The sequence below is a fragment of the Anas platyrhynchos genome, chromosome 8, assembly GCF_047663525.1.
Source record: "Anas platyrhynchos isolate ZD024472 breed Pekin duck chromosome 8, IASCAAS_PekinDuck_T2T, whole genome shotgun sequence".
Classification (NCBI taxonomy): domain Eukaryota; kingdom Metazoa; phylum Chordata; class Aves; order Anseriformes; family Anatidae; genus Anas; species Anas platyrhynchos.
In genome coordinates, this window is record NC_092594.1 from 10,005,318 (window position 1) to 10,016,395 (window position 11,078).

The 11,078-nt window shown below is 48.2% G+C and overlaps 2 long non-coding RNA genes across 4 annotated transcripts in view; both read right to left on the reverse strand.

The window, feature by feature from the left end:
• Positions 1 to 1,979, reverse strand: part of LOC119717629 (uncharacterized) — a 43,289-nt gene extending 41,310 nt beyond the window's left edge. The window contains exons 1-2 of one of the 2 annotated variants that reach the window (XR_011810948.1): positions 1,815 to 1,979; positions 84 to 329 (exon numbers count right to left, since the gene is read on the reverse strand). This is a non-coding gene — a long non-coding RNA (uncharacterized lncRNA). Of the gene's footprint in view, positions 1 to 83; positions 1,106 to 1,814 lie in introns of those variants that run through there. The other variant, XR_005267500.2, reaches the window with a different exon arrangement.
• Positions 1,980 to 3,144: 1,165 nt separating this feature from the next.
• On the reverse strand, positions 3,145 to 10,290 carry LOC106016832 (uncharacterized). 2 transcript variants are annotated; one of them, XR_002401727.3, is made up of 4 exons: positions 10,170 to 10,290; positions 7,990 to 8,044; positions 5,756 to 5,833; positions 3,145 to 3,259 (listed from the first exon to the last, which is right to left on the reverse strand). It is a non-coding gene; the product is annotated as an uncharacterized lncRNA (long non-coding RNA). The 2 variants fall into 2 exon arrangements; XR_001189819.4 differs by lacking the exon at positions 3,145 to 3,259 and adding an exon at positions 4,504 to 5,664.
• Positions 10,291 to 11,078: the final 788 nt, after the last annotated feature.

Below are 11,078 nucleotides of genomic sequence, written 5' to 3' on the forward strand. Positions count from 1 at the left end.
TCTTTTTAAAATCTCTGGAAGCTTGCTCTCTTCGCCACCTACCCGAGTAACCACCAGAAATCCACCTCTATTGAAGTGCTTACCCTTTAAATCCAGGTTTCAAGCAGAACTCCAACTGTGTGTAAAACCAGGGAGTCATCTGATGTGTGATGGGGAACGGGCTCTGGGCAGCAGAAAGCAGCTTTCTCTCCTGGTGCCGGATTACCATGTTAACAAACCCCGGGAAGGGACCCCGGCGCCTCTGGCTGGCCGTGTCTCGTTGCTTTCACACATCGGCGGCTGCTCTTGCTTCCCATGTCCCCGGCGATCGCTTCTCAGCTGAATGTGGGCTTCCAGAAAAGGAGTCGGGGGGGAGAGGAGGAAAAAAAAATCGCCTAATGCAATCAAATCGATCTGATCTACACCATCTGTCGCCTGCCACTACACACAAGCGTTAAAATAGGAAAACGGGAGACACTGACAGCTCAGGAAGGTTGTTCTGCAGAGTTCATTTTTAGCAGAGCATAATTGGGTATGGACAGCATACAGTTACCAAAGCTGCTGTTAACCATCCAGTAGAGGATCCCAAACATGCTAATGGTGGATTAATTGAGGAAGATCTGACGTGCAAGCTTCATAGTCTCTTATTCATGACTTCCCAACGGGAAAGGACCAATGCCGTGTGGGACTATGGTAACACAGAGTCAAAGAGCTGCTAAGAAAATGGCTCTGTGTTCATAGCACTTCTCTCTGATAACAAACATATGTCGACCAGAACCGTTTAGCAGGATGGGGGAAATGAAATTTTCTTAGCCGAGGTTAGCAATTCCCATCGCTTGCACTTAAAGACAAGCAAAAAATGGACTGCGGGTCTAAGACGCTTTCGAGTGCTGGTCTCGGGATTCGCAGCTAGTGAAAGCAGACGGCTCCTGCTCAAACGGGGGGTTAGACCCCAAATCTCTGACTTCTTACTGTGACCAAAGTGCATCCATAGCAAGTCTCTAAACATGCAGCGCTGCTAATTTCATCAGGAATGACGCAAGGTCGTTTTAATGCCAGGAACCCTTTTGACTTTTTCCAGCGGGAATTGCTTTTGGGCAAGACATTTCCGATCAGTGAAATTTGACATAATCTCAGATAAATATGATCGGGGGGGGGGGGGGGGGGGGGAGAGAGAGAAAGGGGGCGGCGAGTTGGGAAGAGACGGAGTGTGCATCCAGACCTGCAATCACCCCTGCTGCCAACACTCCAATTTGCTCGCGTTTTCTAGTCTTTCCTGAATAATGAGCTTATAGAGACGTATATGTAATTATTAAAGCACTAGATATGCACGCGAGCCACAGACGGCTACGGCTGCCGCGTCTACCCAGGCAGACGGGGAGAGACAAAGTCCCCCCCGTAGGGGTGCGCTCCCGGGGCTGGGGGAAGGCGCTGCCAGGAGGACCCCCGGCCCCCGCGACCCCCGCAGCCGGGCGCAGACAACGGCCCCGTGCCCCTCACCGCCGCCCCAGGCGCCGGCGGCCTCCCTGAACCGAGGCTGCCGCGATCGCCGCCCCCAGCCCGGCAGCTCCTGCTCCTCGCCGGCTGGGCAGGGGGCTACCAACAGCCCCGGTGCGGGTCCGCCCGGCCGCACGTCCCCGTTCCGGTAAACAAGCGGTGTTACCGGGTAATCCTGGAGTTAACTGCGTGCCCCTCCTGCAAGTTTGTGTTAATCTCTTTAGAATAAATCTAACGGTTATGAATTAGATTAGCCTCGAAAACGTAGCCTAAAGACAAATCAAACAATTTAGCCGATCTTTTGTTTCAATATACATTAATTAAGCACCGCTGCCTACCTACACAGCATTCTTGGGTCCCGGCCACCGTGCCGAGCCAAGGAGCCTCGCTGCCTTTGTTAGCATCTGCGTCCAACTATTGCCCTCTGCAGGTCAACTCCCAGCCGCGGCAGGGACCGAGCGCAGCCAGGAGCTGCCGGGCTCCGCACCCCAGGGCCCCTTTCCGAAGAAAATCCGACTTCACCGGGGCCGATTCCCCACCACGAGGGCTCGGAAGTGGGGCTTTAGGAGGGGCAAGGAGCGTGGGGAGCCGGCACAGGCGGGCAGGGTGCGCTGCCCCGGCTGCCCTCCTGCACCCCCGGCCGGGAGGGGTTGGGGCAGGAGGGGGCAGGTACCGCTCTGAGGACACGTTGTCTTCTTTCTCCTTCTCCCCATATGACTAGGGGAAGCTGCTCGACCACAGCCTGCCCTTTCCACGGTTTGCCGAGGAACAAAGCGAGATCCCTCCCGGTCGGGGCGACTTTCCCACCAGGCACAACTTGAGAGTTGGCCTCTCCCGGTCCTGCTCCAAGGGAGAGCCCCGGGGAAGCGGGGGGCAGCGCCCACCCCTGCCGAGGGCAGCCCGGCAGCAGCCCCTCCCCACGGCCCCCGGCCCCGAGGGGCGGCTTTCTGCTCCCCAGGGGGGCAGCGACAACTTTCCGCACCTCCCGCAGCCCAAATCCTCCGTGCCCCCTTATTGGTAATGCACGCGATGCTCTACCAGAGGGGGGAAAAAAATATTAAAGCGATCTAATTAGCGTTGCTTATAATTCAATGACCGAGAAAGAAAAACGCTCTTTCTTTCTCCTATACCTGACCACAGGTTCACAACGACCCCCTGCTTTACCCCCTCTCTCTCTCCGCCCTACCCGGGGCTAGCAGCATTCACTCGGCCTTTGGCCGCCGCCCCGAGGACCGGCACCGGAGCCGCTCCCTCCGGCCAGGGCCGCCCCGTCCCCGCCGCAGGCTGCCCGCGGGGGCGGCCCCGCACAGCCCCGCACAGCCCCGCACCCCCGGCGCCTTTTGTCTGCGAGCAGCCGCCGCCGCCTCGCCCGCCCGGGGGCTCCGGGTCGCGCCGGCCTCGCCCCTCCCGGCGGGGCTGGGGGGCTCCGCGGAGCTGCGGCAGCGGGGGGCTGCGAGCCCCCGGCGGGGGGCTGGGGCCGAGCCCCCCGGAGCCGAGCCCCCCGCGGCCGCATCCCGCCTGCGCGGCGCGGCGGAGCCCCCTGCCGGCCGCCCGCAGAGGGGCGCGGGGTCCCGCCGGGGCTGGCGGGGATGGGGAGAGGGGTCCGGCCCCGGCACGCTGCGGGTTCAACGCCCCCCCGAGCGGTGCTGTCCAAAGAATGGAGAAAGAATGGAGCTGTTCTGGCTGCTTGAGGGCAGGGAAGGATTCCCTGGAAAGACTGAGAGTCGAGTGCTAGGCCGGTGGGATAATCGGGGAATTGAAGAGGCTCTCTTGAAGAAGGAACCTAAAAAAAAACCATACGTGACATAACTTGATACACATTGGGACTGGCTACTTCTTTTTTTTCCAGAATGTGGCCAAGGTGCCCTAACTTGGCGATGTTCTGCATGTTACTTGGAAACACCAGGCCCATGTGGCCCGAGAGACTCACTCTGGTTTCTCAAGCATGATACCCATTTCACAGACCGATCAAGATCCATTTAAAAGGCACTCACTGTCTCTGGTCCTACTATTCCCCTTGGAAAGCTGTTCCAGAACCTCATAACTCAGCTTCTTAAGATTTCCAGCTTACATTTATTAGGGGCCCGTTTATATCCATTTGTTCAGATGCCAGTTTTGTCCTTGAACTTAATTAGTTCTGATATTTACTCCCCTCACAGTGTACTAATATTCCTTCTCGTCATTTCCTTTGTTTAAATCAAGCTTTTTAGTCTTGTCTCATAAGATAGAATCTTCATTTCCCTGATTATCCCAATATCCTAGCAACTTATGAAAACTGGGTCACGACCAACACCCAGAAAATACGGTTTTCAAAAGGGTTCATTATTCTACCCATTTTCAGTTTGACCAAGACACAAGCAGGGAGAATGATTAGCATAAGGTCAGACAAACCACAATTCTCCTGACTTCAAGTTCTTTCGCAATCTATCAGGGACATGAGTTCTGAAAGGCTTGTGGTTTATAACTTGGCATTACATCAATGCACATTTATATACCTATATATCATCATCTGGAGAGGAAGGGTGGCCTTGTAGTTAAGAGGGTACATTCAAAATCCAGAGATTTTGGTTTAAACACCAGGTCTGCCATAGGCAACAGGGGTATGTTTGGCAAGTCTTAAATCTTTTGCCACATTTCCCCAGTTTTAAAAGAGGAACAGCAATACTCTACCCTCATAATACACCTGCTTACACTGTGTGCTCTCAGACCAAGTGCCTCCTTGCTCTGTGCTGCCAGTGTCTGCCACTTTGAGTCCAAATCTGTCTCGGACTCTTACCTGACCATTAGAAATAGCCACTAGTCCTATAAAATCTTCTCTAAGGGTCTATCCTAAAAGCTGTTGGGCAGTAAATGTGGTTGGGATTGGAATTCCTGAGATCTGCAGCCCATTGATTATTAAAAAAAAATAAATAAATTGAACTATAACCAGAGGCCAGCAGTGAAGTCAGACATGCTTAACTGCAAAGCTGTATCCTGACTCCCAATTCTTAAGTCTTTGTCTGGTTGAAGACAAAGTCAGTCTTACTATTATTATTTAAACACACATGCACAATTTAATGCATTAGCTCTTCCAGTTTTCATTTCCGATGACAATTTTTGATCAGCTAATACAGCACAGAAAATAGACCAGAAATGGAAACCCTGACAGATCCTCAGCTTGAGTGGTCGCAGTAATAACAAATATTATCATTGTCCTTCCACTGCAGTCAGAGTTTGGAAGGTTGAGGCTGAGTGCAGAAACCAAGAGCACTCTATTGAGCTGAGGTGAAGCAATGATATTTATGGGAGTAATTATCACAGAGAAAAACTGGAAAAATATGATTACAGCAAACTGTAACTCTCCCAGATATGTTCTTCGTTGTTAGAAATAGCTCAGCTGAGACCGAACCAATATGAACAACAGACTGGGAGTGCCAGACACGGATTCTCTGGAGGCTGATAGGATCAGACCCTCCGAGCAGAACAGGCTCCAGCTTCAGCACGCTGGAGAGCCTGCGCCTGTCCCCAGCCCTTCTTGTCAGGTAAAGGCAGACTAACAAAATGAGAGCTGCCGGCTGGCAGTGCTGCCCCAGACCTGCTGGTAGCAGAGGTGGCTGTCTCGTGGAGCCGGACAGTTCTCCTGTGCTTTTCACCAGTGGTTGTAGCCAAAAAGTGCCACGAAGCAGCTGGCAGGAGATGCCCGGCTCCCAGAGCACAACTGCAGACGCAGCAGGGTGACAGGGCAGTGCTCAGTGCCCTTTGCTCTCCGTTCAACAGCACCATTCCTCACACCAGATGTGCCCAATGTGACACCTCACCCCAACCCCAGCCCCCCGGAGCAAGGGGCACCCCGGGCAGATGCCAGGCTGTGCTGGGTGCAGGGCCGTGAGCTGGACTGGGGTAGGTGAACCTCAGGACCTTACAGGAGATGGAAATTAGCTGTATGCTCTGCAAGCTCAGGGATTGCATAGAAGGAGAGGATATAATTAAGGAAAGCAATTCTCAAAGAGACGTGACCACTGGGCACCATGTATGCAGAGGGGTCTGGTGAACATGCCTTCTTACATAGGTGACACCTTGGCTTGATGAAAGCTGTCTGTGCTAGGGTGAGTGTTGGCTCTGAGTCGACTACTCGCAGGAGGGATTTTTAGCACACTTCCATGAGAGTAGTTTACATGCTTCGTGCAGCTAATATCTTGCAACTGATGTCTGGCAGTTTTTAGAAGCAGTAAGCAATCTTGTGTAAATTCAAAAACCTCACTTAATAAAAAGCGAGCTGTTCTCATTTAAATGTACCTACCCCATGGATCAGATGCATCAAAGAAGTTCTTCAGTCATCCTGAGAGCTCTGTAGGTGTTGTTGCTGCTCTCAAGTAGTCTGTGAGAAGAATTATAAAAGGTATTTACCTTTTAATTAAACAAAACATCTTACAAATTAAACACATGCTCTTGCACATCAAAATTTAGTTAGCATCCATTTTTATTGTGCATCCTATGACTCTCTGACAGCCTACCGAGTCCACAGCCAAATCTGAACACACATTGCTTGTTCCTTTTTCTCCCCTATGTTTTGGGCATCATGGGATAGATTTTACCACATCTGAGGGGAAAAAACATTTTGTAATTGATTGCTAATACTTAAGCAGACCTCCTGCTTCATATTTGTGTTGTTCTTTCAAAAAGAATAGAATACTTTATAAATATATATATATATATAGGTGTGCCCTGGCAATGGCAGAGAAGCAGTTTTGGACACTTGTGTGACATATATCTTATTATCTTCTGTAAAAAAAATGACAGTGAATGACAGAACACCTTAGAGGGATTTAAGAAGATGATAAAGGCAACAGCTTTCACTTGAATACAGAGTTTAGTTCCTAACAGTTACAAGCTTTTTTTACATGTATCCTTGTAATTTGACATTTATAATTCACTGTAGTGCTGGATCTCTGTCATTTTCTCACTGTCAGGTTCTCTATATGTGGATGTACACATCCTTTCTAATTAGCGTATGTATCTGAACATTTAATCTCATCCTCTCTCTACCTTACTATGCAGTTACACATTTATCTGCTCTCTAACTAATACTTTTTAGGCAAGACATATATAGTTCCATGTCACCCTCTCTCTAAACAGGTTCCCAGATCTCTTTTTTAGCCATGAAACAATTTTGATGTAAAGAAAGACATGAATTCATAATGGATTTCCTGAAAGGTAAGAGACAGATAACCTGTGGCGGAACATTAACCCTTTATCTCTCTATCCTATTCATCTCTTATGCTGTATACCATCTTCCTCACAGGGAACCCTAAAGGCCTTTTTGGAGGCATTGATGCCTTTGCAGTGCTGATAAACGTTAGATCTCCTTTGCCCATGGAAGACCAGCACACAGACTTGACAAACCTTGCTCCAGGTGAACTCAGAAAGCAGCGAGACATCTGCAGCAAGCCCTGGGGTCACAGCACCTCACCCCAAGCCCACCCTAGATGCGATGAGTATGAAAAGACAAGCTGTGTGGCAGGCCTCTCACCACTGGATCATCATTTTGCATCAGCATCTGATGTGGTGCCACGCCATTGTCTGCCATTCCAGCTTATTAGTCAACTTAGTTGAGATTTAATGCAACTGAAATGAAAGCTTTTTCACTGTAAAGTTGAAGTGGGCTGTGAAGGACACATCTTTTAGTAATGCTCATACTGATGCTGAAGTCAAAGAAGGTGTTTATTCTGAGTGTTTTAAATAGTATGGCTTTATATTTGAAGTTGGAGATGTTCAAGTGTTTATAGCACATAAAGCAGAGAAGAAAAATTATAAACTGGTTTTTATTTGTGTGGTTGAATTAAAACATCTCTTTTACCGATATTTTAAAAGGTATGTTAGGAATTGTTTCAAAGCAAACTTTTCACAGCTTCCTGCTGTTCAAGAGTAAACACATTAATACAGATACCTGCAACCATTTTAAATGTTCATAATGTAACTTCTGACTTTGACAGATAGCAGGTTTACTTCAAGAAGAAAACAGGACCAGTATAGAAAAATTTGCCCGTATAATTGAGAAGAGCGTACAGAGGCAACAAGGATTATTTTAAAGAGTCTGGACATGGATGCATGTCCATTACTCATGCCATTCAGAGAAAGAGCTGCAATTGTAACAAACAACAGATCTGGACCTTAGGAATCAGGGGCCATGCCAGGCAGCAGAGCCCCTTGCTTCCTCCTTTGGGAAGCTGCAGTTCATGCTGCTGTGTCCCCAGCTGGCACGCTGCACTGACACAGAGCTTTCAACAGGGAAGGAAATTTGCTCAGGCCAACAGCTGCCACAGATATTGATTATTACTTCTGCTGATGTGTAAAACATATCTAGGCAGCAGAGAAATTTTGTTTCGGTATTTTTTTTCTGTTGGTCTACTTATTGATGTGTGACCTTCCACATGGTTTACACAAGAAGTGGAAAAAAGTCCACTTTGGTTTTGGAGCCCTCTATTCAGGGCAACTTTTTCCAAATGACCCAAATGTAACTGGTTTGAGGCTTACCTCTTTATATTACTTCAAGTGTCTTCTAAAATATTTGGGGGATTAGTAGTACCTACTGAAAAAAAAAAATAAGCTGATGATAAACTGTCATGGAAAATATAAATAGAATCAAATGGCATCTGGATTTTCTTATGTACAAAATGGAGTGCAAGCGGCTCAGTTATTTATACATTTAGAATAAAAACATATACATTGTATTTATACTCAAGATATTTTTATGTTAATCTTTAAGAACCACAATAAATTCCAGCTCTTGTTTAATTTCTTATTTGGTAAGAACTCCTGTTCAGTCAGTGAGGATTTACAGTGAGCAGAAAATGATTAAGGATTTCAGAAACCCTTGCCTGGGTCAGAGGGCTCTTTGGAAGGAAGACAAGTATGTGAAGCTTCAGGAATTTTTCCTGCAGAAACCAACTATGAGTTGGAGTGTTTCCAAAGCCAGGAAGCACAACGCATTGCCATTGCTGTACTTACAGAAGGGTATGGCATGGCATTAAGGAAATCCCCCCAAAATGATACAGATTAATTATAAAAGTCTGGGTAGCATAAGAAGTAAGACAAATCATTCTTCCACAAATGTGGACAAGTTTCTTTCATGATCATTATAGTTTTTGGCTACGGGTTCACTCTATCCTGAGTTTCTGTTTTGACAGGTTTTCTCCCTGGTCAGGTCACCCCCTGCTATTTCCAAGGCCCAGGGCCGCCAGCCTCTGCTTCAGCACCCTGAAGCGCTGGGTTCCTCTGGCAGGCCTAGGCCAGGCAGTGACACCGCCTCCTACATCCTCACCTCCTCGTGGAGGATCCTGACAGAGCCCAAAGGCGAGCAGGTGGCCCTGGGGCCACAGGGACAAATTCAGTGGCCATGGCCCTCACCTGAGCCCGCAGGAACACCTCAGCAGCTTTGTGCTCACCCACACCTGCATACAGTGCACAGCGCTGCTGCAGGAGTGAGCTTGCTAGCACGAGCATATATATCATTCTCTTTGATATATATCTCCTATTTTCTGATCCCATTACTTCAGATCAGCTCTAAGTCTTATATCTAAACAGTCAGTCCAAAGGGAAAGTCCCTATTTACAGGCTGGATTAAGAGCTTTAACAAAAGGCATGGCAGAAAGTGATTCATTTACTATATAAGAAAAAGGACTGCTTTGTATTTTATTGCTTGCTGGCATCCTCCAAGTCTTGTTCCTTTCTTCTCTGGCCTAAACAAGACAAGGGCTGGGAGGCTCCTGTGGGGCAGCACAGACAGAGGAAGCCCAGCAGCACAGTGCACAACTTGCCCTTGTTGCCCCTAAGGGCTTTCCTCCAGCTCCCAGCAGGGCTGCCAGACACGCACATGGCCAGCTGTGTGCTTCCACATTGCCAGCCTTCCCTGGGGCTTTTCTTAGGTGGCACAGGCCTGTCTGGGAGGAGAAGGCAGGGCTTTGCTGTTACCAGCCTAGCCCCAGCATGCTGGAGTGCTGGCTACCAGCACAGGACACAGGCAAAGAAGGGCCTCTCCATACAGGATTAGAGATTTTGGGGCAGATCAAGCATGAAAATTGAGTAAGGGTTAGCTGAGGCTGAGCAGTTTGCCAGTTTTGAAAAAGTGTATGATCTTAAAATTTGTGAACATGTTTCCTAACTATAACGCTTCTTGAATCAAAATCCTTTGTTTTAAAATGATTGAAAAGGATCATTTTAGCAGTTTCTAACAACTCATAGCTTATAATATTGAAAACCTACTTGTCTGAAAATAACTTATTTCTGCTTTTCTCCTACAAAAGGTGGAATAGAACAGTTCAGTCAGAAGGGGCCTACAAAGATCAAGTCCAACTGCATGCCTACTTCAGGGCTAACCAAGAGTCAAAGCATGCTACTGAGGGCATTGTCCAAAGGCCTCTTCAGCACTGACAGGCATAGGGCATCAGCCACCTCACTAGGAAGCCTGTCCCAGTGTCTGACCATTCCCATGGTAAAAAAAAAAAAAAAATTCTTCCTTATATCTAGTCTGAACTTCCCCTGGCATAGCTTTGAGCCATTCACACACATCCTATCAGGTTGTGCTTAAAAACCAACCAGCAGTAAGCAAAAGTGAACTTTCACAAAGAAAGGGCCACTACGCAAACTATTTTGGTACAGAAACAGAGGTACAGAACAGCCCTACAGCATCCTTTGCTGACCCCACAACCCCTCACCTATTGCATGTACTTGTATCTCCATGCAGCTCAGATCCATGGCTCTTCTCATCAATCCTAAAGCCTTTCTTCACCTCCTGGAAAAACTCCCCTACTCCAACTTCCATCTCGGCAGGCAAATTTGATCTGAGGCAGTGAGACCCTTGTGGCCTCTTTAGTGTGTGTGTTAACCCAAGGCACCTGTGCAGGAGCCACCCAGGGTGAATGATCCTTCATTACCTCTGGTGTGGGAGATGGATAACACCATCCTGACGTCTCAGGGTGGTTTCATCTACACAGACATTCACATGATAAAACAATTAATCATGTCAACCAGCATTTTTCATTAGTGTGTCAGTGTGGGCAGGATGGTTTTAATGGCATTCATTTCTCATGGGTGCCTGTTTGGTTCATCCTACTTACATGCTCACGATTAACTGAATTACCAATTTCAGACACTGAAGGAAATTTCTTCCATTTTTTTCTTCAATTTATCAAGTCTCTGGCAGGGATTCTTGAGGCATTTTGTTCTTATCTCTGATGTGGGGCTCCAGCAAGTCATGCATGTTTTTCATTTAAGAGAATCCCTGCCCTAGCAGGAGCCTAGCACATGGGCACTGACCTCATTTGCACCTAATCTCGTATAGTGTCTGTTGTGGCATTTAGTCTCTTGCTTTTTATCTCATTTGGCACAAGGCTCTGAGACACATGGGACAGCCCGTGGCACCTGGCATTGTCCACAGCAGGTGCTATGTATCCAACCACGCCTGACTGCAGCAGCAGGGAGTTGGCTTTGCTGGCTCAGCTGGTCTCTTCTGGCCAGGAGTTCCCTTGTGATGTCCCCAGGGACCTCTCCCAGCTTCCAGCAGAGCTCATGCAACGCCTCCCACTTATTCCAGCAGGAGTCATACCAGACTGGGATGGAAGCAC